The sequence below is a fragment of the Carassius auratus genome, chromosome 19 (assembly GCF_003368295.1).
Source record: "Carassius auratus strain Wakin chromosome 19, ASM336829v1, whole genome shotgun sequence".
Classification (NCBI taxonomy): Eukaryota; Metazoa; Chordata; class Actinopteri; order Cypriniformes; family Cyprinidae; genus Carassius; species Carassius auratus.
In genome coordinates, this window is record NC_039261.1 from 10,701,862 (window position 1) to 10,727,297 (window position 25,436).

General features: G+C 38.5%; 1 protein-coding gene across 3 annotated transcripts in view; it reads right to left on the reverse strand.

Moving 5' to 3' along the window:
- Positions 1–25,436, reverse strand: part of dlgap3 (discs, large (Drosophila) homolog-associated protein 3) — a 184,305-nt gene that overhangs the window by 74,539 nt on the left and 84,330 nt on the right. For 2 of the 3 annotated variants that reach the window (XM_026288854.1, XM_026288855.1), the window contains one exon: positions 16,370–16,485. The exons of the other annotated variant lie outside the window; for it this stretch is intronic. The gene's annotated coding sequence lies outside the window, so the exon portion shown is untranslated. The remainder of the gene's footprint in view (positions 1–16,369; positions 16,486–25,436) is intronic. 3 annotated transcript variants of the gene reach the window in all.

Sequence of the window (25,436 nt, forward strand, 5' to 3'; positions counted from 1 at the left end):
ATATCAAACAGCTACACAGCGTACAATGATCTGAATTCATAACAGCATTTGAAAAGAACAGCAATTTGCTTTCAGAAGTATTTACAACCCGAGGAGAGCTGGTTGCTGGATTATTCTCTCTCTCTCTTTTTATACATATACTAAGTGACATTTACAAAGCTACAGCACTACAGTGAGTAAATAGTATTATTATTATTATTATTGGTTTATTGTTTATTAATGTTATTTATTATTAATCTATAAAGTGTGTGTGTTATATAATAATACACAATGTTTTTCTGAAGAACAGAAATTATAATGTATTACTATTATCATAAAGTATGATTAGTACCCCAATGTTAAAATAGTCAGACAAAAACCAAGATGACCTTATTTGTTTATTAATTTGAACAGTTAACATAGTATCAGTTTGTTTGTATTGGGGCGGTGTGTGTGTGTGGGGGGGGGTGATGGTGTGATGCACCGAAAGCTAATATTCTTGCAGAATCAGTTGCATGTTTAGAAAGCTGTGATTAAAAAGAGTGCTGGTGTTAAGTGACCATTATAGCACAGACTGAACTTCATAGATTAATCTCTTTCTAAAAGCCAGCTGCAAAATGTTTCAATTGATTTTTGAGCTCATGGGGCGAAACAAACAAACAGACCATTTGTGGTTAAGAAAGATCAAGATCAGAACCTATATGTCATAAACCAGCCTTGAGCACCATAAAAATTCATGCTAATATAAGCGGGTACTTTCTAACAGAGTGGACCAGATTTTAATTAACAAGATATGAGCATGTCCTCCTTTGCTTTGAGTGAAAGATCTACCTGCATCCCTCAGGCCTGGTCACCACAACATGCAGTTCAATGAGAATGACAGTGTGAGATATAGAGCACGCTCTCTGTAATGAACCCATAGCATTATGATTCTAATGAGAGTCATTTACTTATTGCAAGTCAAGCAGAGGCCAGTTTCTGTCCAATACAAAAGACAAAGAACATAAAGTAACCTATTACAAAAAGCAAGATATGACAGGATATATACATGGACACATGTAAGGACACAGAACTGTAGTTATACAAACTGCACCAAGTCTAACATCAACATAGCATTGAAAGAGAGGATGATGACAGCAAAAACTTCAAGCAAACCTGATCCTTCGATCTGTTTGTAAGTCTGAATGATCCAGAGATCTGCAAAAATCACAATCTCTGTGTGAGATGCCTTTCCATTGAGATGCCGTGTATCAACAGCAATGAAATTGATGAAGAGCTCTTATGGAGAAAGCTTTGATGGGAGAAAAACTGGATAGAGTGTGTGTGAGAAAGTGAGCTATTGTGTTATAGGAAAACATGTGACTCAAGGAAAGCACTTGCCTGACTTCCTGCCACGGAAAATGACTTCATAGCCAGACCAAATGTTATTATCATCGCAGGCTAACTGAAAAACTTGACTGTGTTGAAATTTCTGTCAAATTTTTGCACTTTTTGTTGTTGTTGTTAACAACTGTTTATTGAAATTTTCTTCTGGGAACAGTAGTATAAAACAAAAAGCAACTGTGCCAATTTAGAACCCATCCCAACCCGTCCTGCCCCCTGGTAGATAAATAAATTCATGCACGTTTTATAACACTTTCAAAGTGAAAAATCCAAGGATTAAAGCTTTAAGCTCATTAATTCTGATCAGAAACAGTTGAAAGTGAACCTATTAATATTTGATTATGTTAGTTGTTGAACATCTCACAGCAGTTTTGGAATTAAATGTTCAGTGATTGTTTCTAAACGGTTAATGTTCTATTACATTTGAAATTAATGCACCATTCACACTAAACCCTAACCTAAACCTAACAAGTTGTGTAACATATGCAAACACATGATATAAATGCATTTTAGCTTCTAGATGTCTTTGAGCTGTTATTGTAACTCATGTTTCACAGGACTTGTTTCCCAGCATTCTGCATCACAAGTGCAATGCTGTACCATGTGAGCTACCAAGCAAGTTTACGGTGATATTTATATGTTGCAAAACATCTACATTTCTTAGTTTACAAATCATGAAGTATGGTAAAAGTATTTTGAGGTCATAACATATTATTGCGCAAGGAACCATTTATAATAAGTCTTTATTTATCAACAATATCTGCCCTTGTAATCACTATTTCTGTGAAAAGGAATAAAAGATGATGGTTGAAATTTTACAGCTTTTGAAATAATCAGGCTTCCACATCTTCACCATTACTTTCAGAAGCCATAATAAAGAAAAATCTGAAATTATGGTTTTAATTTTTAAATTATATAGACAGCGATGTTATTAAAAAACAATGGGATCATACAGGGACTTCTATGTAAATTGTGTATTTTTTTTTCCCCCTTAGAAAAAGACAAAACTAATGTGACTGGAGTTTAAAAAAAAACTTCAATAATGTCTCAAACTGTGCTTGGATCTACGAGTATCAAGTACTAAACTAACATCAGATTACCTGAGCTTTAATCTACTAATTATACACTTTTAATGTATGTAAAAATCTACAGTTAACTACAAGGGTAAAAAATAAACTTGCAGCCTTTTTTATCCTATAACAGTCAGTCTGTGAGGTCCCCTTGACTCTGACTAGTGCATGGCCCTGCAATATATACAGTATTTCAATCAGGACCACTTCCGTCAAGTATATTTATGACAATTATAATTGCATACAGTTAGTGTTGGCGGTATGGTTATGTTCTGGGCAACACTCCACATGCCTGTCCATGCAGCCATGCTTGGACAGAGCAGGGAGAGCAGCAAGACAAACCCCCCTGGGGTACAGAACAGAACCAGTATAAGCATATATAATTACAATTCACAATTATGTGAGTTGTAAACTAAATGTGATAGAGACTGCTTCCAATGAAGAGACTATAAAGAAAGAACAAGTTAGAACGATTACAGGTTCAGTTGGTGGAGTTGGGGTTGGAGGAGGGAGTTAATTGCAAGCAGCAATGCGATGGAAGAGACACTGAAGAATGGGAATTTAAATAGACCGCATGTGATAGGTGTCAAGACTGGATTGGTACACGTCAGTGTAGCAGAAATGAGTCAAATCAGACAAATCAAAGAGTCCATCAGAGCTGTGTGCATTGAAACATGAGCTGAATTCCTCAGGAAGTCATAAATCAGTTCTAGTGCCACAAGAACCAGGCAAGATAACCAACCAACCAACTTGTTCACACAACAGCTTTCAACATTAACACCAATAGAACAATTATTGACAATTTTAATTCGAAGAAGAGATTGTCAAATTTATTGTTCGTGATTGGAATGCAACGCTGGACATCACATGTAAACCCAGGAGATCAAGTTAAATACTTGCATTGACTTCCCCCCCCAGCCAGTGAAACCAGACTGAAATTCCTAAGGGGGAAGGGCTTTAAACCTTTGTCTTCACAGAAAAGTCCTTTGCCAGAGAATGGCAAAGAAACCCTTTTTATACATTATATATGGACCAGAATGAACTCAAAAAAGACTTATGAATGAATCATTCCATTGCTTAACTCCATATTCATTTACGTGTAACCCACACATTTGACTATCATGTATAATCACTTATTGTGTATGTCTTTTGATAACTATAGGATACCTAGTCATGTCTAGTGTTCAAATAATCGCATTTTCTTGATTGATATTGTCCTGACAATCATTTATTTGTAAAATATATCATAATCATGTTATAGGAATCATGTCCAAAATTAGACCCTGTGAGGCAAGAACCACATGCTTGGTAAGATAAACAAATGATTTATGATACCCACCCCAAGAACATATCTGATTGGTCAAGGCAACATTTGAGGGGTGGCCAACAGGAAGTTTTAAATACTTTGGACACGATGTAATTTCGCTTTTTAGTCATGCCTTGCTTTTAGTCTGCCTGCTGCTATTAGCCATGTCGGCTTTTAGTCGGCTTTTAGTTCCAGCCTTGCTCGTGCTATCAGTCATGCCTGCTCTTAGCTTGTAGCTTTGCTACCTAGCTTTAGCTTGTAGCATCTAGCCATGCGGTAGTCATCATCGTTCTTTGAGCGCGGTTCCAGCGTGCCTGCCTGCTGCTACTATGAGAAGGAACACAACCTAGTCTCGTCAAACTTTATTTCTTTTCTTTTCCGTTTGAGAGTTTCGTGTTCTGAGTTAAGTTTTGTAACGTCCATTCAACTTCAACCAGCGAACACGACTCTGCACTTTCAGCCAACGCCCAACAACCACGGGCTTCCCAAGACGTCACTTCAGAGACTGAACTTCCAGCCAATCAACGACCTCGGGATAGCCCTTTCACCGAGGCTCCTTCTTCACAGGAGATGCAAGTAACTTTACCTCCAGACTGTGACCTTTACTGGTGTATCTAATATAATTTTAACCTCATTGAGGAACTCAATGCGAGCGCTAATTACGTGATTGATGGTTGTTCATGTTTATGCAATTTAACGTATTGCTGTTAACTTGGGATTCCATATTTCCATTCTCTTAAACTCACCTTTCCCTAACTTTCGACCTTCCTGCAACTTGTGTGAATGTGTGTGTGCGTGCGTTTATGTGTTAGATTAGTTTATATGTCTTAGATTTATCTAATAAAGCCTTATTCATATTGAAAAGAGAAGTATCTTGTGTTTTGTGCTTACAAGTTAATGTCTTAAACTGTCGATCTTGTTACTGTGCTAATTGATAGTGTTTTCACTATAGTTTGGATATTAGTATCCAGCGCAGATTTGATGTTAAACGGCTCGTTCACTGAACCGCAGGCGCGTCCCCGTGAACAGCCGTGAAACAGTGATTCTGTTCAAATTCCCTTTAAAATCTTAAATGATTCCCTTTGAGCTAAATTGACCTGTTTCCCTTACATTTATTATGGTGGAGAATGCGGGCAGTTTAACCTAAATTGTGAGCATAAACCAAGTTATTTAATCTTTGATTTTGCTAAAGGAATGACGGATGAAAAGCTTCCGAGACCTGAGTATGTGTGTGTGTTTGCGTGACGTAAGCAGCGCGCGCCCTCCCGCTTGAATGAAAGGAGCTAGAGGAGACTTTAACTCGAGTCCGTCTCCCCGTTGTTAACAGCAGTAAGTGAACTTAAAAGTAAACATCTGAGAATGTACAATGAGGTAGAAATTGAGCGTGTTCCTCATTTGTGTAATGCCTTGTTTTATAGCTGATTTGATTTCACTGCGTGTTCCAGTGTCTCAAACGCTATCTCAGTCACTGTTTGCTGAACGGAGCTAAACTGTTAGTGTTTCAAAAGGGATATAAATCGGTGAATAAAGAATAGTTTTGAGCGGGTTCCTCAATCTATTTATCAAAGTCCCCGTATTCATATTTCATATAGTTTGATTGCCAGTGCGTGTTCCACTGCCGAATCAAATTTGATATTCGACTCCCCTAAGTTAACGTTAAACATTAGAGAACAATGTTTGTCCATTTGTATCCGTTCACAAATTGAATGCAATCTCGCGTAACACTGCGTGTGCCCGAGAGTAATTTGAATGGGAGTGTTTTAAAAGCTTGATCAAGTAAATTTTAACTGTGTACCAACAGCGAAGGAAAACTTTTATGTTTGTGTCCAGAAAAACTGGCACGGAGAATCAAATTGCTGAGACTGATATAATAACTACAGCAGGAAGCTGCTATTTGAATTAAGATAAATTTAACTCTATACAAACTGAGAGTTTAAGTGCCACATCGCAAAACCAACTGAAAGGCGGTGTTGTTATTTGTACAGTGTTGAAATGAGCCGACATTTCATGTAACATGCTTAACTGTATTTGCAACAATGCAACGATTCATGTGCTGATCCACTAGAATGTGTTTTGGTTGCCATAGTGACGACCGTGACCCGGAAGCCTAACGTACTTCCGGAGCAACTCTGAACTGTGCACGCGCAGCGCACAAACTCTGCGGTGTCGCTAAGCTAACGAAACCATTGCATTTACATTGAAGTCTATACTAAAGCCACTAGCCTCAAAGGTTAGCCGTTAGCATTACCGGCATCCAGTGGTAGAATAATGTGTGTTTGGGCAACGCTGACGTGATTTAACCATTTTAAACATCTTAACTAACACTTGTTAGTCTCTTTCTTTCTATCGCTCTCTTTTCTCACTAGACCACTTATTTTCATTTTACTAGAAAGGGAAATACTGATTCACAATTATTCATTGTCAAATTGAAATTTAATTGAAACATTACATTTATTTGGAAGCATTTAAAATTTCCCTATCAGATAATTTCATATGATCTTTTATTTCTAGTATTCTCTTTTGGGTCTTATTATTTTAGGAATGAATAAGCCTTGAACTTTGGAAGTTTAAGTAAACTTATTCTTCCTAATTTATTTATTACCCATCTGAATATGTGCTATTCAGACCTTTAATTATTTGAATGCGTTTTACCCCTCTTCCTATTTTGGTTATACACTTAACCACTATTGTTTTACTTATTGATTTCCTTTTTTTTTAAATTTCATTTTTGCATATTTTGCCCATTTATTAACTTTTTTAATTTTACTTTTTCTTACCATTTCTTTACTTTGTGTATCCTAGCCTGGGAACGACAAACCTGAGCCCTAAAAGGAGACATTGTTATCCCTCACTACGAGTTCAAATAAATTAGAAAGACAACTCTCTTTCACTTAAAGTTTATTTTGTTTGATTAGTTGTGCAGCAACTAACACAACGCTCTCCTTGTAGTTGAGATAACCGCTACTGAGACTTACCATCTCCGTCCTCTCTCTCCTTTACTTTCCTCTTCTCTTTTTACATTTGTAGGACATGTAAGAACCATCAATCAATTCTAAGTGAAGTAAATACACAATCGTGCCAAAGACGACGAATCATCCTTATGAATTTGATTGTAATCATCCTGTCATTTGTTCTTCCTAACCTCCCTACATTTGGAAACGCAATCCAAGTTTTAGCATCTCATCCAATGTTGAGATCAATTTAATAGAGATACGTGTTGAGCAACTGTCGCCCTCGCTGACTCCCTGGTGAGCGGTCCAACTGAAAGGTGTACGGTGTCAATCCTGTCAGACTAAGAAAAGAGATATCAGAATTATTATTGTATTCTTTTGTCCAAAGCAAGAAATATAATAATATTGTTTACGTTTTTGATAACATTTAATTGGAAAAAAATAATTTTCCTCATTTGAAAAACAGAAATTTTGCTTGTCATTTGAATTTGTTTTTCACCTCTGTCTCTCTTTTCCTCTTCCTCATTAGAGTGACAAAGCCTTCGCATCTCTAGTCTACTTAGACACCCTGAGACCAACACGGTCATCACCACATTTCACTAGTGGTTCACAATCACTGATACAACACTTAGTTGTCCCACCACACATAGGCTTTTACTCCACACAGATCTGTGTCAGTCTCTCTTCTCCCCAGCGTGCCAACATGCCGCAGACTGCAGACCCCATTTCCCATGGGGAAGATGTGAACATTTGGCTGAGAGGCATAACAGACAGCCTCACTCCAAAGACATTTGAACTGTTATTATTTTTAATAATAATCCTAATCCTGAGAAGATTCCTGACACAAGATTCAAGCCAGAACAACAACCACGAGGAGCTAGTCAAGATCACGAGCTCACTAAGCTATGCCTTCACAACCCAGCTGAAACTGAGCGACAAGCACATCACCCACCTTCAAGAGGAGCTGACAGGTGCTCAACGTCGCATAGACAAGCTGGAAGTGAAAGTTCAAAATCAACTCAAAGCACCCAGCGAGAGGGAGCAGGATACAACAGAACAAGTTATGAAGCTCCTAGCAGCCCTGGCAGCAGCTCAGCTCGACCAGCGACATGCAACGGCTGCTCAGAAAGACCTGGTAAACAGACTCCAGTATGCCGAACAGCTACTAGAGAAAGCCAAGATAGACATCAGAAACAAGAACTCTGAAATCAGTGCTTTGAAAGACCACCTTGAAAGGTACAGAACTGAAATGGACAATCTGACCCAACAACTAGATGATACCAACGATGAGCTCTACATGGTCAGAAAAGAACTCCAAAATGCTTACAAGCACAAACTAGAGCCAAGAAAAGAGAAACATCTCTTAGCCTCATCACTGCTGAGCAGAGCAGAGTCCCACGTCCAAGAACTGGCATGTGACGAAAGGAGCGAAGGGCCACAACCCAAAACCTCACCTGCCTTCGCCACACAACCCTTTCCTGCCAACGAAAGAAAACCTCCCGTCCAAGACCTTGAAGCTGCACACGGGATGACAATCAAAGACCTCAACAAGCTGTCTGAAAACATCAGCAGGTTCAACCCGGACTCCACAGAGAGCCCCGACATCCAAGCTTACCTGCGAGATATCGAATTTCAACTGGAAGTGAGACCTCATGTGACTGACAGAGACTGGTTATACCTCCTTAGAGCCACGTCCAGTCCCGAGGTACGAAACTTTCTAGATCGACAGCCCAGTCAAACCAAGTCAAACTACCAGCGACTTCGTGAGGTCCTGATTAAAGAGTTTACAGACCCAGAGTCTGAACATGGACTGTTAACTGCCTTGGAAACCAAACAAGGTCGTCAAGAGACTCCACAAGCTTACTACAACCGACTCCGACAATCCTACTTTGGTGCACACAACAACTCTGACCTTGAAGAGGATGTGAACTTCAAAACCCTCTTCCTAAAGAATCTGCACCCTGGAGTCAGTCACCATCTAGGTGTCATGGCCTGTCCGAACTCCATGACCATCCAACAGTTGCGTGACCTAACACAGAAGGCCTATAACAAGCAGAAGTTGGCCTCAAAGAAAGGTAACAAAACATCCACACTCTTGAACTCTGTCAACAAAGACTCAAGCCTTGCACTGGACGACACCCAGTGGCATCACAACACCAGAGTCTTCCATCAAGAGCACAGAGAACGTGACGCCCATATCCACGACCGCTTTCAGCCCAACTGCTGGAAAAAGCCATGGGACCAGCCACGCTTCTCAAGAAACCAAAAGGATAAGAACATCTGGAAACCTAACCAGATATCCAAAGGTAATCAGCTGACTCATCCAAGAGCAACTCGTGTGGGTAAGCGACATCAAAACCCACCTCAGCACCACTCAGACATGCACAGTGCTGAGTATGCACAAGAACATAACCGCTTACCATTAGAAGACACGGAACAAGTCATGGAACAACTAAGAGAGTTCCTTCAAGACAATTTACATGCAGGTGACCACAAATTTGAGTCATGCTCGCTGTGACCAGCAACAGAACGGAAGGCCGGTGATCACCTGGTGCACCACATTAGAGATGACAAGCACCTGTTCAACAACGACCCAAAACGAACAAGTCTTTCACGGCCAACTGTTGATGAAAAATCTGAGGTACTAAAGGACATCACCTCAGTCACTAACAAACTGTCAAATGAACTCCAACTCCAAGTACCAAATTCCCTGTCTGTGCAACAGCAACCACCAGAGCACAGAAGGTCAGAAAGTCTGCTACAGCCAGAAGGCATCACAAGAAGAATGCAACATAGGAGACAAGTTTTGCAACTCAGCTTCACACAGCCATGCCAAACTGCCTCCGACTGTCTGGTAAAGAACTTCCTGCCTTGCTGGACTGACCCCTCATTAGACCATGGACACGCCCTCATCCAAGCCAAGGATGCTGAGAGCCAGTCTTAAGTGACATGCTAGAAAAAGGGGGAGACAACACAGACTTGAACAGATCTGACCACACATGCACTACACCAGTAATACACAACATTACCTACACCCAGAGGTAAACACATCTACTGATAACACAGTCAACAAACATATTCTTCCCACAGGTAGAATATCCAACTTTTAGCGTAACAAAGTTACACATACCCACCATGTAGAAACGTGCAGCCATCCTCACAATAGGTAGAACACCTGACACTAAGTTAAGGTTCACGACATCCTAGCTCAATAGTAGTTGTAACACATGCTAGAAAAACCCACAGCAGCCTTGTTTTGTTTTGTTCTTCTTTTACCTATCCTTCTCCTTCCCCTCTTTCCTGAGTAGGTGAAATGCCTAGACACCCTGCGAGGGTCGAAGGTCTGATATTAGGATTGACTCTCAACACCTAATATCCGCCAGCCACTCTAAACTGAATGGAAGCCAGAGAGCTCCATGCATGATAGGTCAATTCATTGAATTGAAAATGAAATTACTAGAAAACTAATGGTAAACATGTAAAGTAAGACAACCTAGAAGAACCAAACAAAGTTAACCACAAATTTGATTGATGAATCAAAATAAAAACAATTTCCAAGACGATCTAAACTATCCTCCATGTGCTAAACTACATTGACTAATTGAACTTAACCGCGTGTACCTAAATAACCTGATGCCTGCACCAGTACAGTAACTGTCATGGAGGTGTTGTCTTGCTGTTTGCTGTGTTTGTCTGCTTCTTCTGCCTTTGTTTCTCCAGCGATCGACGATGTCTTCACCTAAACACCTCGCCGATCGAAAGGGGGATATATGTAGCAGAAATGAGTCAAATCAGACAAATCAAAGAGTCCATCAGAGCTGTGTGCATTGAAACATGAGCTGAATTCCTCAGGAAGTCATAAATCAGTTCTAGTGCCACAAGAACCAGGCAAGATAACCAACCAACCAACTTGTTCACACAACAGCTTTCAACATTAACACCAATAGAACAATTATTGACAATTTTAATTCGAAGAAGAGATTGTCAAATTTATTGTTCGTGATTGGAATGCAACGCTGGACATCACATGTAAACCCAGGAGATCAAGTTAAATACTTGCATTGACTTCCCCCCCCAGCCAGTGAAACCAGACTGAAATTCCTAAGGGGGAAGGGCTTTAAACCTTTGTCTTCACAGAAAAGTCCTTTGCCAGAGAATGGCAAAGAAACCCTTTTTATACATTATATATGGACCAGAATGAACTCAAAAAAGACTTATGAATGAATCATTCCATTGCTTAACTCCATATTCATTTACGTGTAACCCACACATTTGACTATCATGTATAATCACTTATTGTGTATGTCTTTTGATAACTATAGGATACCTAGTCATGTCTAGTGTTCAAATAATCGCATTTTCTTGATTGATATTGTCCTGACAATCATTTATTTGTAAAATATATCATAATCATGTTATAGGAATCATGTCCAAAATTAGACCCTGTGAGGCAAGAACCACATGCTTGGTAAGATAAACAAATGATTTATGATACCCACCCCAAGAACATATCTGATTGGTCAAGGCAACATTTGAGGGGTGGCCAACAGGAAGTTTTAAATACTTTGGACACGATGTAATTTCGCTTTTTAGTCATGCCTTGCTTTTAGTCTGCCTGCTGCTATTAGCCATGTCGGCTTTTAGTCGGCTTTTAGTTCCAGCCTTGCTCGTGCTATCAGTCATGCCTGCTCTTAGCTTGTAGCTTTGCTACCTAGCTTTAGCTTGTAGCATCTAGCCATGCGGTAGTCATCATCGTTCTTTGAGCGCGGTTCCAGCGTGCCTGCCTGCTGCTACTATGAGAAGGAACACAACCTAGTCTCGTCAAACTTTATTTCTTTTCTTTTCCGTTTGAGAGTTTCGTGTTCTGAGTTAAGTTTTGTAACGTCCATTCAACTTCAACCAGCGAACACGACTCTGCACTTTCAGCCAACGCCCAACAACCACGGGCTTCCCAAGACGTCACTTCAGAGACTGAACTTCCAGCCAATCAACGACCTCGGGATAGCCCTTTCACCGAGGCTCCTTCTTCACAGGAGATGCAAGTAACTTTACCTCCAGACTGTGACCTTTACTGGTGTATCTAATATAATTTTAACCTCATTGAGGAACTCAATGCGAGCGCTAATTACGTGATTGATGGTTGTTCATGTTTATGCAATTTAACGTATTGCTGTTAACTTGGGATTCCATATTTCCATTCTCTTAAACTCACCTTTCCCTAACTTTCGACCTTCCTGCAACTTGTGTGAATGTGTGTGTGCGTGCGTTTATGTGTTAGATTAGTTTATATGTCTTAGATTTATCTAATAAAGCCTTATTCATATTGAAAAGAGAAGTATCTTGTGTTTTGTGCTTACAAGTTAATGTCTTAAACTGTCGATCTTGTTACTGTGCTAATTGATAGTGTTTTCACTATAGTTTGGATATTAGTATCCAGCGCAGATTTGATGTTAAACGGCTCGTTCACTGAACCGCAGGCGCGTCCCCGTGAACAGCCGTGAAACAGTGATTCTGTTCAAATTCCCTTTAAAATCTTAAATGATTCCCTTTGAGCTAAATTGACCTGTTTCCCTTACATCAGGAACAGCTAACTTTCAGCTGATGCAAGCGTGACTAATAGGGTGACCACCTGATAATAAGCCCAAGGGGGGACAAGGGGTATGTTTCTGAGGGACAATGTGGGACACCTTGCGTGGCGGTGCCCCCACCCCATGGGCAGACTCACTGATAGTGGTTTACCCATTTTACATACCACCTTACATGGTATATTAATAATGCCCTATTCCCCTAAACATGTGTTATTCCTGATGTATGCTCATGACAGAATTGACAGATGCACTTCCACTTACGATTTACTTTAGCTATTGTATTTATTTTTCATTACAATTTATTTACTTTAAATAAATTATAATATAAAATTATAGGATTAAAATGAATTGTAGTTGCTCAACACCACAGAAAAAGTCTAACATCACAACTCAAGGGAAGGCAATTCACTCATTCACTAATCCCTATATAGTGTATGGCAGTTGAGTTCACTATATCAGGAAAGAGTGAACAAATAAATAAGTGAACGGATTCGGACAGTGACGTATAGCCTACACTGCGCGTGAGACTTGGAGCTGTTGCAAAAACATTGCCATGTGTACTTTTATATTACATGTACCTAATTTTAGAAAAGAATACTAATAGCAATAAATACTCAAAATTACTTTATATTGCAGTTATGCATACCTCCCGCGTCAGCTTTGTGGTTTCATCGATGGTATATAATAAATGATTTTTTTTTTATGCTTTTATTTTCATAATCATTAAATGCTATTAAAATAACGCACTGAGAACAAAAATAAACACACGTAAACGTTCATAATTATTTATTTATTACTTTTAGTATCTTGACACTTGCTCAAGCAGCGTTTTGAGCTTTTAAGATGGTTGTTGAGCGTCCTCAGGAGAACGTTAATTTTAAATCAGAATACACTACCTGTTATTAACGGAAAAATGTAAATTATCCACCAAATTATCATCATTTTTGTAAGTTAACAACGATGCCACCCCAGTAAATTAGTCAAATACTAAAAACTGAGTTATTGCCTACATAACATATTTTAATATAATGTAGGAAAAACGTTAAAACAGAAATAATAAAGATGTAAACTTCATCTCTCAAACTCGCTCGCTCCCGCTCTCGCATGTGCTGAACTGTCAAGTAATGTTCGTTTGGCTGCCTGGGGCTCGAGGATATAGAGCGATCAACTTTTTTTGAGCAAGCATTGATTATGCATGACACAGTCTCAATTTGTGGGACGCATGAATTGGGCTTCAAATGCTGTGCGCGCACGCGCTACGCGGGACGGGTGGTCACCCTAGTGACTAACATGGCCAGACTGAACTAACGCGATGCTGGTGAAACTGGTGATTTGGCTGGTGGTCAGCTGTCTTGACAGTTTTGTTACAGTTACAGTTTCTGTAAAGTCACATGCAGGTTGGTAATATTGTGTTCATATATAGTGTTTTTTATTTATAAATAAACACTAAATAAATAAAATAAATAAATAAATAAAATAAATCAAAATTATATATATATATATATATATATATATATATATATATATATATATATATATATATATATATATATATATATATATATAATTTTGATTTATTTTATTTATTTATTTATTTTATTTATTTAGTGTTTATTTATAAATAAAAAACACTATATATGAACACAATATTACCAACCTGCATGTGACTTTACAGAAACTGTAACTGTAACAAAACTGTCAAGACAGCTGACAGCATATACAATTTTTATTTATTTTATTTTATTTTATTTGACACTGCAATAATCCAGTTTCTTAATCAGTGTCCATGTTTTGTTGTCGAGACAAACATATCAACATTCCTAAAACCAAAAACGTACCTTAGAAGCTAAACTGCATGAGTTAGGTTAAAAACAATAAACTATTTCCAGTGGAGTGAATTTTGCTTACATATTTCGTTTTCTGAAAACAACAATACTGGAAAACAAAGATATTGATTAAGAAAAAAGACTTTATGCAGTGTAATCTCTCTTATCATCACAAGTCATTTCCATCTTGTATCTTCTCCTGTTTCCTAGTTTTTAGTAGTTTTATCCAGCATATATCATATTTCAGAAACTTATTTTGTGTGGCACGGAGCCCCACACATGGCATGCAGGGGAAAAAAAAGTAGGCTAAATCATGTGCACGATTTACTAATTATTTCCCTCGATTTGCTAAATTGTGTACACTATTTATAAATCGATAGAACGAATCAGTAAATTGTGCACATGATTCAGCAAAATCGAAGGCAATTCATTCCCTTGATGTAGTAAATCGTGCACACAATTTTTTTTTTCTTTTCTTGCATGTCATGTGTGGGGCTCCGTATATTGGAAGTATTTTTTTATTTGTAGTTTTATAAATGAGACCCTGGGTCTGAAGACTATGAAGATGTCAAATCCAACACATTTCAAATTTAAGAGCATTAGTGAAATAAGCCTGTGTACAAGAACTTATGAGCAAAACGTTCAGTACTTATATGCTGCCTGTTTGTTTGTAATTGTACCGAACTTTCAGACATAATGTGAAAATAATGCTGAAATATTTCCACTCAAACTGTTAAAAACAAGCTTAACAAGCTCATTATCTCCTGTTATTTTTTTATTTGCACTCAATGAAATTTCCAGAAAATTCTAATATACTGTAAATGTTAGTACACACAATCATGTCTTCACAGCTAATCGTCTCTAACATTGGCTGCTCACGTAATGCTAATTTACAAACTCACTGGAGCCAAATCTTTAGCTGTTATCTATAGGTCTGTGATTTTGAGGCAGGATTGGTATATTTAAAAAAATGTCTTTACAAATTCAAGCACCACAGGGCTGAAAACACTCTGAATGAGCATTAGTCAAAGACCACTGTCAGCAAACATAAGCAGCGGCCTCTGGAGGCATTGCATCAGCTTCATGAATAACTGAGAGGTAAAGATTGAAAAATACACAATCCTTTGTCAACATCACTCACTGTTCCCTAATGAACAACCATAAAACTACAGCCCACAATCCCATGTTCTTCCAGTATCATGGGCCAAGTTGCATCCACCTATAGCCTATGTAATACAACTTTAACTAAAAAAAAAAAAAAAAAAAATCACATGTTAAAATATAATCAGTGTAATTCTACAAAATCAAAATTCTACAAACAAAAAAAGTTGTTGCATACATCACAGCATTTCAGAAATGAAATGTATGGTGACTGGCAATAAAGTAATAATGCTCTGAAAATAACATACCATCAACACAAAAGCCCACCCTAATCGTAAATTATATTATTATGAAAAATGATGATATAAAATGAGATAAAAACACATTTGCTGAAGAAGCTTCAAACATCAAAGACCTACAAGGCTTTGGAGCTTTTTTTATAGAAAAACTTCACTATATTTTTATATTTTTATGACTATAGTGATGTTTTACAGGATTTGCACTCAAGTGCTCTGAGCAACTTTACTTTGTTGGAAAAGTCATACATATGAAGCTGGTTATGTGATGCAAATGTAAAAATATATTAGTAAAAAACAAACTACTAACTAACAAATTAGTACAAAATTAGAACAGGCATATATTGATGACTCATCCTGCACTACACAAGTTCAATCAGTCCAATCAGTTGCTCACCAAAATGACAATGTGCTGCCCTCTATTACCAAATTCACGCAACTAGCATGGATCAAATCTTAGTGACAACCAACAGGCTATCAAAAGACATAATCCCTTCAGTATGCCCCACCCAAACTTCCTGTTTCAAAAGGAAATACATCAACAGGGAAAAAAGGCCAAGGCATTTCATGGGGTCTCATATACGGACCCTAACAATGTGTCTAGCAGCTTTTTAAAAAATGAACACATCAAACATTCAGGAATGAAAAGAACAGTTTCAAAAAGCAAAGAGGGACCCTTTGAGGTGAGGTTATTGGGGGGCATTAAAATGACATTTGTGTAATCTTGGCCAGGTACTTGATAGAAGGCTGAAATTGAGAACGGCTTTGCATGCAGGCACAGAGGGACAGCTTTCAAAGACACATGGTGAACCAATGGAATTAATAGCTCTCCATGCACATGTGGCTACAGTCAGAGATGAAATACTCACTGCCTCCTCATGTGGAAATGGTGTTTCATTATCAGCAGAGGGGAAGCGGTCTTTTCAACGGACACACACTACACACTTCTGTTGTCTGCAGACCCTCACAGATTCCACTCAGCAATCTGAAGAGAGGAGAGAGAGACAGAAACAAGCAGATGAAATGACGAAACATCCATGCTTGTTTGTATTTTTCATCCCACACTCTTATTTCACTCATGCAGTGTCAGGGGAAAACACGTCTGTTCACTGAAAGCTTTCTCAGGCTAACATGGCCATATGATGTCGTAAGGATGTTATGTGCCCCGTTTCTAGTTCCCAAGTACAAACTTTTTCTCCCACATGCAAGATAATAATCATGTGAAGTGCTTCCAGGCTGGAAAAGAAAGAGACAACAGGGGGAAAGTGGAAAATGAAACTGGCATCAAGGTTTAATTGGGTATGTATATCTTCCAGGTATCCTCTAACGGTTTGGGGAATGTGTGATGGGTTAAAGCTGAGAGACAATGAGTCACTGTAATAGACCATGCAAGATGGTCTAGAGGGACCTCATACTCAATGTTTGCCCTCATTACTGAGTTTGCATTGAAACCAAATTTTGAGGCTTACATTCATCATTGTGATTAATTTAATACAATCCCTGTCTCTCCTCAATGCTGTAATTGATCTAAGGTACATTAAAAAGGCTCAGCTATATGTGAATTTACAATAGATAGCTTACAATTTATCAGAAGAAAAAATGAACAGATGAAGACAACATAAAAAGGTAAAATGGAATGAAGTTCTTATCATTATATATATACATATATATGTATATATATATATATATATATATATATGCCTGGCCCTACATGAAAAAGTAATTGCCCCAAAATCTAATGATTGGTTGTCTACAATCAAGCATTTGCGATAACTGGCAATGAGTCTCATATCGCTGTGGAGGAATTTTAGCCCACTCTTCTTTTCAGAATTGCTTTAATTCAACCACATTGGAGGGTTTTCAAGCATGAATGGATTGTTTAAGATCATGCCACAGCATTCTCATTAATATTTAAGTCCGGACTTTGACTTGGCCACTCCAAAACCTCTTGCTGGTGTATTTGGTATCATTGTCCTGCTGAATAACCCAAGTGCGCTTGAGCTTGAGGTCACACACTGATGGCTGGACATTCTCCTTCAGGAGTACAGAATTCATGGTTCCATTAAATATGGCAAGTCGTCCAGGTCCTGAAGCTGCTAAGCAGCCCCAGACCATCACACTTCCTCCACCATGTTTGACTGTTGGTATGATGCTATTTATATGAAATGTGTTGGTTTTACTCCAGATGTAATGGGGGACACACATTCCAAAAAGTTCAACTTGTCTCATCAGTCCACAGAATATTTTCCCAAAAGTCTTGGGGATAATCAAGATTTTTTGGCAAATGTGAGATGAGCCTTTGTGTTCTTTTTAGTCAGCAGTGGCTTTTGCCTTGGAACCCCTCAATTAAGGCAAGTGAGGCCTGCAGCTCTTTAGATGTTGTTTTGGGTTCTTTTATGATCTCTTGGATGAATCTACATTGTGTAATTGGAGTAAGGTTGGTTGGCCGGCCACTCCTAGGGAAGGTTCACCACTGTTTCAACTGTTCTCCATTTGCTGATAATTGTTCTGACCATGGTTTGCTGGAGTCATATCCCCCAAAAATCACTTTATAACCATTTCCAGACTGATACATGTCAACTATTTTGTTAATCATCAGTTCTTTAAAAGGGTGGGGGGGCGGGGGGGGTGAAATGCTCGTTTTCACTCAATATCCTGTTAATCTTGAGTACCTATAGAGTAGTACTGCATCCTTCATAACTCCAAAAAGTCTTTAGTTTTATTATATTCATAAGAGAAAGATAGTCTGTACCGATTTTTCCCGGAAAAACACGACCGTCTGGAGGCGTGACGCGTGGGCGGAGCTAAAGAATCACTAGCGCCAGTAGGCTTTTGCGTTGAGAGCATTAGGAAACTGTGACATTACCGTGAGGGAAAAACCATCATCCAAAACAAACTATGGCTTACAGTCAGATTCAGCCGTTTATTTATGATCCAGAATCAGGTCCCGAGGCTGAAACTGAACGAGAGCAGCAGCAGCAATGACTCGAGCGGGACGCACTAACAAGGAGGCAGAGATATTTTATGCAGTTTTACTCACCGCCTGCGGTTCCAACACACGATTGTGACCCTTTTCCGTTGGGATTGCATCATCCTTAAGAAATAAATGATACGCAAATCCATCGTCAAACTGGGCCTTGTTTGTAAAACAAGCATCTTCGAAATGCAAGGAACAAACAAAAACACTTGCACAACTCCGTGGATGCTCTGTAAAAATAAACTCCATCCACTGGTCCCTTAATGCTGTTTTTTTTTTTTTTGGTAAACTGTGCAGGGTTGTCTTGCCCTGGCAACCAAAAACACACTCCTTTTGTGACTTTTCGCGACGCTCTCGCTCTGATCAGTGAATCACTCAGTGAAATGTCTGTGCTCAGCCTCGCTATACGGGAGCGCTCGCTCTTCCGACAGAAGTGCCTTAGGACCCATATAAGGAAATTCCGCTCCATCTAACGTCACACAGAGCCATACTCAAAAAAAACTTTCCGAAACTTGTGACAAACCGGAAGGAGTATTTTGGGAACAAAAATACTCCTTCAAACGTACAACTTAATTTTTGAAACTTTGTCCATGTTTAGCATGGGAATCCAACTCTTTAACAGTGTGAAAAACTCAGTATGCATGAAATAGCATTTCACCCCCCCTTTAATTTCTTTAGATCACAACATGATGTGTTGCTTTTTAAGCATGCTTGGAACATAATGAAACAATTTAACCCAAAGATCACAGGTGAGTAGTGCAAGTGAGTAATGGGATGTGAAGTAAAAGTTTCAGCAGGAAGATTCTAAACTCCTATTGATTTGTGACTGCAGTTCTAGCCAGAATAATTAGAACACAACTTCTCCATTGTTCCAAAAAGGAAACAGCAATCAGAGAATATAGGTCACCATAGAAATTTGTGCTGCCACCAAGTTCACTCTAAACATGATTATAAACTCAAAACTCCAGGAAACCAATTAAGAATTCATGTGCTTGCATGCATCTGGGTGTAGAGGCTGGCACAGCGTCGAGATGTCAGTGTGTGTCTGTGTGCAGGGCATTGCAGGCAATCGAGGGAACACTTGTGTCCCCTTGAGTGTTTGTAAAAGCCAGTATTTTGCATCATTAATGTTGTATTAACATCTTATTTTTCTTTTATTTTCCTGGTTATGTGTGACTGAACTTGGCACAGGGTTTCAGTCCTCATGCTAAATAGTGTAGCTTGAGAGTGAGAGAGGGAATAAAATGAATAATTCTCTTCTACCCTTCTTGTTTCTGACCTCTAACATTCAAGCCAGTTTATTTTTCATTTTTCTTCATACAGAATGTCCTTAACTTGCAGACTTTGATAAAGGTCAAACTGCTTCCTTTCTCATTCCTCTCCTGCTTTAGCATATCACAGTTCAAAAACTGCACATCTGTTACAGGTACTTCCCTAATTATCTATCTATCTATCTATCTATCTATCTATCTATCTATCTATCTATCTATCTATCTATCTATCTATCTATCTATCTATCTATCTATCTATCTATCTATCTATCTATCTATCTATCTATCTATCTATCTATCTATCTATCCATCTATCTATCCATTAATCCATCCATCCATCCATCCATCTCTTTCTGTCTCTTCCTCTCTCCTTACTGATTTATTGCACTTATAGTGTTGAGAATTTAACAGCCAAATGCTGCTGTTTTGCCCTTGACATCATGACAGATGATACTGGCCCAAATATCAAAATATGAAAGAAAAAGCGAAGTGTTTCTCTTGTTCTTGTAACTATACTATACTCTATTTCTGCTGAAGCAGTGATTTAGTGCTCCTCTTACATGAGAGAGAACAAATAGAAAGACCGGGGAGGTCAAATAGTTTCCATCAGACACCCAAAGTCAGTGTCCTTTTGACTTCTGCAAATTAGCATTGTACCTTCATCACTAACCCATAGCCAATTCAGTAATGACAAAGGTGACAATAATAATAATAATGTACAGTACTATTCATGGAGCTCAAGGTGGGTCATAACCCTGCTCTATGACCTCTGCTGCGTGGAGAAGCGATCAGTTCAGGTCACCTGCCGCTGCAGCTTTTTATGCTAATATGATCAATAGCTCTGCTCTACTTCGACACGCTTTTGTTTCGCAGGGCAGCGAGGAACTAATGAGTGGCTGCAGGACTTTTAATTAGGGGTCTGCTAAACTATAGGGATTTCCCAGAAGGCTGAGCAGGATATAGCAATTGTTATCAGGGGGAAATTGGTGAACTGCTGACTTTAATGCACACCACAATGCAGCATGTATTAATTTAATATTATGAGTGTACACTATAAAGTTAGTTTGTTTCTCTGGGCGCCATACAGGCTTAATAGTGAAAATGGGCAGAGAGGGGAAGGGGGCGTTAAAAATGGGAACACAGCTGGCAGAAAGTTACAAGGACCATGCAATACTTATAATTTTTTATAGGGATGTCCAGATCCGATCACGTGATTGGAAATCGGGGCCGATCCCGTGGTTTCAAACTCGATCGGAATCGGACGTTACCTCTCGATCAGGATATATATATTCTCATACATTTACACATCTTTAGTTATGCTGTGGCACAGAGTTAGACCCTTTTGACTGCCACTCGCAGCACGATACATCACTTTGTTTTCAAGAGATGGTGTGAATAAATATAGATTCAAACTCAAAGAGACAGGATAGTCTGCGCATGACCTGATATTTCATTCGGACCCAGAATACAGCGAGATGAACATCACAGAGCGCTAAACTCTCATGCAGTGTGTGTTTCATTTATACTAGAAGCCAGAGCGTGCTCTCGCACTGATAATATAGGACAAAAGCGTTCAGCTATCGCTGTTGTTTTCACAGGAAAACAGAAACTTATGCAAACACGAAGACATTAATATATGATCACGACAATAAATTGTTTTTTAAGTCACCTCCAGCAGGTGATAAATAAAGTATATGAACAATGCAGTGCTAACTGACATTTATTACAGTATAGAAACTATTCGGCCTTATTATGTGATAAACAGTGTTTGTAGTATATAAACAAATCATTATTCTTTTTTTATTGTCCAGCATTTATAGATTTCTAAGCCAATTAAAAGCTAGAAAATAAGAGAAAAATTGAAGTTGTCTATACTACCAGTCAGAAGTTTTTGAACAGTAAGCTGGTTAATTTTTTTTTTTTTTTTTTTTTTAAAGAAGTCTCTTCTGTTCACCAAGCCTGCATTTATTTGATCCAAAGTGCAGCAAAACAGTAAATATTTTCACTAGCCTATTTAAAATAGCTGTTTTATATTTGAATATATTTCTAAATGTAATTTATTGAACATCCTGAATCTGTATTATAGAAGTATCGGATCGGGACTTGGTATTGGCAGATACTGAAAATCAAATGACTCGGACTCGGACTCGGACTCAAGGGCAAAAAAACCTGATCGGGACATCCCTAATTTCTTATCATACCCATGATCATTGATTTTCCAAGTAGAAGCAGGAAGAGTTCAGGTCAAAATTTTAAATGTAGATAAATGGTCTATCATACTTTAGGTATAGAATGCAGTTTTTGGGAGGTAAAGCATTCTGAAAATTTTACAAAAACCCTGCTTTTAAGAACATTTTTGGATTCCTTAGAGTACTTATGGTATTGTGACATGCACACATTGGTTTTAATATTAATGCTCCTTCACCATCAGCCAATTAGTACCCTCTTTGACCTTGTCTTCCTGATTGATCGTCCACTTTGTTTGGAGAACCTAGTTAAGGTAAAGTAGATAATTAAATTTGCTGGTTGCATCTGAGTCTTTGGAAGCGTAAGGCATCACCTACATGCCAATGAATCATCTGGACGGCTTCTCAAAAGAAAGCTCCTGTTGAAGCCAACCTTTAGATGCATCTAGATTTTGCAAATTGTGCCTGCTGAAATGTATTTGTTTCAGATAAAATGCAAATAAATCTGTTTGAGATTTTAATAAGAGGCTTAGATTGGACTGGCAATAATACACTGTATACATCAAAATCCATAAAGAAATGTACTAATTGCTCATCACAGAATCAAGCTGTTCCCTGTTCTTACCTACATTTTATGAAAAATAAATATATACACACATATTTTTCATTAGCATAAAAATAATGTTCTGTACATGTATTTATTCAAGGTGAAGTGGATGATGGTAGTCTGTATGTACATATGCATTTGTGTGATTAAACAGAAACATTTATGCCTTTTACCTTTATCCACTAAAGCAGGGCACAAAATACACATACTGCCATCATCAACTTCACCTTGTATAAATGTACATACATAAAACATTATTATGCTTATGAAAGACCTGTAGGAGAAGAACCTTTCTGACACATGCAGCTAAAGCCAACTCCCATATCACCCCATATATGACATTAAGGCAGATTTCTATTTAATGTGGGCCAGACACTCTCCTTGACCCACACTGGGGCTGCATGGCTGTCTTTTATTATAAAACTGAATGGATCTGGCAGAATCACATATCACATTGCTCAGGCAATAGATGGGAAATAGAGAGTTGGGGAGATGACAAAAGGGCTGGGGAACTGTTATTGTTCATCCGGGAGTGTGATATTTGATTCGACCTGCCCATGACCTTATTAATCATTCATCTTTCGGAATAAGGTGAGTTTTGTGTTAAAAGAGAAGCCTGTCTAAAAGCATTTATTTGAAATATTATTATATTATGTGTAACATTTTTAATGTTACATGTCATGTATATTTTGCAAAGTTTCAAGGATAATCACACATTTCTATTGTACGAAAAAGTATTTACGTGTGTAAATGAGTATAAATGGATTTCATTTATATTGTGAGGATTTTTTTTTTGCAAATAAATCATTAATCACAATGCCTGACAATTAATCATTAGCAAATAAAGGGTTATAACCGAGCGGCAACCTCAAGCTCTCTCTCCTGAGGCCAATAAGGAAGTGACTAAAACTGCAATTCATCGACTGGCCACTTGAGGCTGGCTGCAAAAGGGAGTCAGTCCCATAGACTCCCCATGTTAAAATGCCCAACTTTACAGCAGAAAAAAACATGTTTACAGCCTGGTTCAAAAAATGATTTTGGTCTATATTGCTAATTTTGCCCTTCATGACAACTGTGAGGGGGGTGAATTTTTTTAAAACTCCTCCGTTTAAATTATATTAAGCCTTAAAGTTCTGCATAATTAAGGGTGTGGCCACTTGAGTGACAGGTGGATTGCCGCTGCTGACAATGCCGTCGCACTAGGTGGGTGTGGCTTCAGCAATCAGCTCCCGACTTTTTGCCCATTTTCGATTATCCGGGAGAGATGCGCGGTGAAGCGCTGCCAAGATGGCGACGGCCCGCTCTGCACACTTTAGGCTTCAAAACCGCTAATGAGGAGTCTATGGGTGACGTCACGGACACTACGTCCATATTTTTTTAACAGTCTATGGTTATAACACTGCTAAAGCATTCTAGTACAGGTACTTTAAATGAAACAAAATGAGGCAACAATATAATGTCTTGTTCTGTTTCTCTCTTAAACCATGCATTATTGAAATGTAAGGATGGGAGTGGTAAATTGAAAAATAAAAAGCTGTTTGTGCTGAAACAGCTGGGGGATGTGCATATTGGGGGATGTGAATGCACAGTCGGATGCAAATTTCTGCTTCACTGGCTAAAGATCTTACTGTGATGTAATATGAGTTTGAGAGTAGAAAGTATGTGAGGTACTTTGCATATATGGATGTGATGCGTGAGCATGTTATGCCTGTGGACGCAGGTGTGTCCTGATTTAAATGTTCGTGCTTGTGGATAGCAGAAAATCTGTTTCATTTTTTCCCCCTCTCTTTCGCTGTGTGTGCTGTGTGGTTTATGGTTGTGAGCTACATTTCCCTCTGGGGTTCATACCCTTTGCTGAGTATTTCACTGCTTTGGAAAGAAACGTACTGCTCTTCCAAACCTGAGGAAGATTAATATTTAATGCCAAAACCAGTTTTAAATTCTAAACTCCTCTCTCATTCTACCTTACACTTCACATTCAATTTCTCAGGTTTGCCGTCTCCTTCACTCTCTCGCTGTCTCTTTTTCTCTCCCCGAGTTCTCATTAAACACCTCTTCATTGGACAGTGGACAGGAACAAGTCCAGACTGTCCTACACTGTCCCGTTCTGTGTCGATCTCACCTCTCACTCCATCCCACATCGCCAAAGCCTCGCTTTGCCATGCTCACTGACTTTCTAGAATCCCCCAATGTCTATACAGTATAAAACAATGTGTCAACTATATTTTATGACTGCTGGGCTAAACTACAGATACATTGTACGTATAAATTTATAGAGACACAATATATTACTAAAAAGTATAAAAATAAGTTGTGTGCCCAGGTTAACAATATACAGAGCAGAAGTGCAATACCAAATTAACTATTAAGTGGTTAAAAAGAAAGACAGGTAGAGGGAGAGAGGAAGAGTCTTTGGGGAGGAAGGGAATGAATGTTTAGACTCACCCTCATAGATGGCCCAATTATGTTGCAATTTTAGGCCACTTTGCTGAAAGTCTGTAGAGCTCAGTCCTGACAAAGAGGTCCATTAATAAGAATCAACATTCTCTACCAGAGCTACTTTGATCTCAGGCACATGTGAGAGAGCACAATGGAAACATTCAGGATTCATTCACATACCCCTGAGTGCATAAATGTGTGATGTTAATCATGACCATGTGCTACATTCATAACACACACACAAAAACACGTTACTATAATTTCCACAAACATACCATTGTTATATGTCCCAAAAGTACCCCAAACCCACAAACATATGTGCATGGTGAGGATTTATCTTCAAAACCAGTTATTGGAATAGCCAAACCTGTTAATTATGAGTGGGCGTCTATATACTTTTGGCCATGTATTGTACTAAACTTGGCCAACATCATGTATACCCATTCCACAAATGCT